A 4,421-nucleotide genomic window follows, 5' to 3' on the forward strand; every position below is an offset into this window, starting at 1 on the left:
TGACTCACTAATGGAAAAAATCCCTATTGCGTCAGTTGTAAAGGGCCTTTTGCGTCGGTTTTGAACTGGCGTATATCAAGGGGTCGTATTTGCTATGCGTCAGTTGTGGAACTGACGCAAAAGGTTCAACAATTGCGTCAGTTGTGGTTTAAAAACCGACACAAAAAGTACCATTTGCGTTAGTTGTGATTTAAAAATCGACGCAATAAATATGTACAACCGACGCAAATAGTTCAACATTTGCATCAGTTCTATAGTATTTTCTTTATTTTTTGCGTCATTTGTTATTATAACTGATGCAATTGATATTTTGTTTTAGGGCCAATTCATTTTTCTCATTTGTATCATTTCTTTCATGAACCGACGCAATTTATTTATCTTTTTTTTATATAAAAATTTGCTGCCGAAATTACATAATACTCACAATCCGAATACCAAAACTTAAAAACCTACAACAAGAAATCCAACTAACCACTAATACAACACATGTAAAAATAACATTACACTTTATTCAATCCAACAACGATCCAAATACAATCCAAAGTACAAATAATCCCACAAACATCTTACTTACTAAGCTAATCTATACGAAATGTTCTCTAAACATCTAGTAAACTTACATAAACCTATAAATCAATCGAAACTCGATGGGATACTTCTTCCATATAGCAATAGCAAATCTGGGTTGAACTTTTGGGAGGGAAACCAACGCCTCACAGCTCCTCGCTTCAAGACCTAAAACAGAACAATCATTCTAAATTATCAGTCTCTGCTCTAACACCTTAGCCATATTAAATTCCATAACTGGAATTTTCTTTGTGCTAGGATCCATTAAATGATGAAGAAATATACAAGCCCCAAAGGTTAGAGAATCCATATCTTCGTAAGCCACCGCATAAACCTGCAAGAAAAAAATCAAGTATTGTCGACTGGGCATAACACGTTGACATACATAATGTGATTCCCATCACATTATATTTTACATATTGTGGATAATGATGGTACATAAGAAACAATTATGCTTCAAGTGTCCTTGCAACACAATTCCACTCTATATTTATCAGAACGTTTATTCACGCATAAGTAGTATAACAGCCAAAAGTAAAGGGTAAAGGTCCATGATATGGCTATAGTATATACTTTTCCATTCTTGCAAAGTGCAGCACATTGTGCCTCAGCTTCAGAAGGAGCCTGCACCACAAGAAAACTCATATTTATCAAAAAATAATTGATGGAACAAAATTCACAAAAGATAATGAAAAATCACCTCAACCACAGGCACTCCCATTAATCCCAGTAGTTTCTAACAGTGTTCGTTGTGTTGTTTTGTCACCTGCAAGATTAGAGAGTGCCCAGTAAGAGTGTAAGATCACTGCGCTAGGAAAGGTCTTAGGGCAATGTCACAACCAAACTTTTGTCAGACCCTTTGCTCTATTAGCTGCAAATTACACATTTAAGAAACCTACATATGTTCCCCTCAAACAAAACGCGGACTTCTTAAAAGAAAAAATAGAGTTCGTGAGGGTTTATTTTCTTAAGCGACAAGTTACTAAATCACAAAGTTGCATACACCCAGAAGAAGTTTAAAAGCTGTAATCAAATTCTCATATAGAGATAACATACTTTTACGGTTCATTTAATGAATTTTTCGATTCCGTCTTTATCTCCTTCCTGCATTTATCATTGAAGAAAGTTAATAATAGGATAAATATAATGCATATAGAAAACAATGAACTTGTAACATGCTGCAAAACAAAACAGAACCAGCTTTTTCAGCAATATTGTTTGGCAAAATCCACCTCTATAGCTGCAGATAAATCCCCAGTTGCATCAGCTCGTTTGGAGTACCTACATGAATGGTCATAGTCAAATCAACTAAATCGCTAGTTTTAATGAGTTTGAATGACAAGTAGACGGGCCTCAATACTGTTTTGCAAGTTCTTATTTCTTCAAATCATGAGGCTTTGCATCAAACACGTAGCTGTATAGTACAAATATTATTTTAATATTAGAAGAGAAAACAAAGTTAATTAATTAATCATTTGGCAAGTCAGAAAGTTGACTACAAAAGTAGAGTAGAATTCATCGAAGAACAAACTTTTCCTATCAATACCAAGAAAAAGAAACTAAGACAGCTAAAAAAATGAAAAATATAAGAGATCTCCTATGATGACGGCAACTCGTGGGTAGTTGCTTTGGCGCCCACATAACTTACACCTATAAAAGGACCCAAATTAAGGTAATCTCATTTTGGGTCAGTTCACATAAATCACACATTGTGCACCTTAACCAGTACACATGTAAATTTAAAGCTTATGATTTCATTGATGAGTACTTCACAATCTCAATGCAGCATGTTGTCCTTCAGATACGACGCCATTGCAGCCTCATCAATCATCACTACTAACATATTGATATGGGATACTCAGAAGTTTCTATCTCAATCCTACAATCCTTTCTTTTATGGAATACTTATTTATATTTTCGTAAAAATCCTCGGATGGGATAATTGTACAATTTTCTTCCCATGTCAACTAGTTTCAATTTGAATGGGATTAAATATGGTTCTGTTTTGGGATGATACTTATGTTTTGGCTAAGTTGTCGTCCCTTGTATATGGCTAGTTCATGTACTGATATGCATATGAATTAACAAGGTCGGAACATAGCAAGGAGCGGGCAGCGGGCCTAGTCGAGCAACGTTTATGCACTAAGACACATATGAAATTGACAAACCTTAAACAACATTAATGTAGCATAAATTAACCCACCCAAACCAACTAATCAAAATAGAAAACCCCCAATTTCACCTAACTATAATCTTAACACAATTCTAGATTTACATTCAATTCATACTAACAAATCAATTACTATACAAAATTGTTAGTAAACAACAATAAGAAACCTTATTAAAAGAACTTACAATAAAAAAATCAAGTAAAAATCATACCAATATCAAATTAGGAATTAGATACGTAGAAGAGAGTGAGAAGCCGTCAGTGGGTCGGTGGCGAGCTGTCAGTGGGTCGGCAGTGGAGTATCGATTGAATGAGGGAATGGAGGAAAGGGAGTGTTAAATTTTTGTTGAAGGAATGAATGGGAAAGGGACTCGTGTTGATGAGTTAATGTGTGAGTGGTAGGTATTTGCATGGGTTTTAGGTATAGTAGATGTAAAAATGTAATATTAAATAAGTCGGTTTAGTAATATAACTGATGTATTTGATCAAATACATCGGTTTTCCTAAGAACTGATGCATTATATACGTCAGTTTCTTACAAGAACCGACGCATTAAGCTTACCTATAGGGTGAAATTGCATTCCCGCCAAAACTAAGTACTTTTTGCGTCAGTTTTTGTAGAATCGACATAAATTAATTGACACAATAGGTGTTTTTTCCACTAGTGACTTCGTGCTTTGACCTTTGGGAGACCCATAGACTAAGACTTATATCAACGATCTTATGAGCATACGAGATTTAACCATAGACTTGTGTAGTAGGGAAACGGTTAGCAAACCCGAGAAGTGATATCTTGAGGCATTAGATGATGAGTGCATTGAAAGTACCTTATGAGTATCGAGTGATGAGTCATAATTATATACAAATTTATGCCTCCCCTTAGTTACTTTTGAGACAGTTTTGTGCTATAATATGTTAATTATATGTCGTTTATATTAGAAATTTCGATACTTCCGCCGTTTGGTGTTTTAATGCAGGATGGATGCATTGGTGGAGCAAAAGAGTGAAATGGAGAACCGCGGAGTCGGCAAGACAAGAAACAAGGAGAAAGATGAGAAGAAAACAAAGTTGCGAAGTCACTCGATCGAGTGTGTCAAAACTCGATCGAGTATCTTAGTTTGACATAGTTATTATGGAACTTTCCTTAAGTCAGATTATTTTATTATTATGCTTTATTATAAATAAGAAACTCTTATACAATATTAGGTTACACCTCTCTTACATTAAAACTCTTGAAAACCCATAGTTTAGTTTTCCTACTTTATTGCTTTCAGATCTACTTTGCTAATTACGATACTTTGCTAATCTTTCTTCATTAATCTTTTATACAAGTTCCAATTTCATAATTGCTTTGTTGTTCATATTTTTCATGCTTTCAATTATGTTTTCCCTTTGTCTTATTGTTGTTAGTTTAATTATCATGAGTAGCTAAATTGTTAATCTAGGGTGAAAGGGGATCTAGGATATATGTTAGAAATGGGTAACTAATGAATTAATCGTTAAACAGCTTTGGTTGTTGTTCAATTATTATCCCGAATCTAGTTAATTAATTACTTATCAGAATTGATTAATTAGTCTTGAAAATTAGGATTTTCACCGACTGGATTAAGACTAATATAGGCTGCGACAATTGAATAGAATAGCTTAATTATAGTGACCGCATGTTAAGTGTAGATCTAAAGGA

At 34.3% G+C, this 4,421-nt stretch overlaps 1 long non-coding RNA gene across 2 annotated transcripts; it reads right to left on the reverse strand.

The window, feature by feature from the left end:
- Nucleotides 1-927: 927 nt before the first annotated feature.
- LOC141627136 (uncharacterized) lies at nt 928-3,133 on the reverse strand. Of its 2 annotated transcripts, none has more exons than XR_012536698.1 (5): nt 2,950-3,133; nt 1,800-1,848; nt 1,624-1,671; nt 1,268-1,333; nt 928-1,191 (listed from the first exon to the last, which is right to left on the reverse strand). It is a non-coding gene; the product is annotated as an uncharacterized LOC141627136 (long non-coding RNA). The 2 variants fall into 2 exon arrangements; XR_012536697.1 differs by having other exon boundaries at nt 1,765-1,848.
- Between the last annotated feature and the right edge of the window lie 1,288 nt (nt 3,134-4,421).

The sequence above is a fragment of the Silene latifolia genome, chromosome Y, assembly GCF_048544455.1.
Source record: "Silene latifolia isolate original U9 population chromosome Y, ASM4854445v1, whole genome shotgun sequence".
Lineage (NCBI taxonomy): Eukaryota > Viridiplantae > Streptophyta > Magnoliopsida > Caryophyllales > Caryophyllaceae > Silene > Silene latifolia.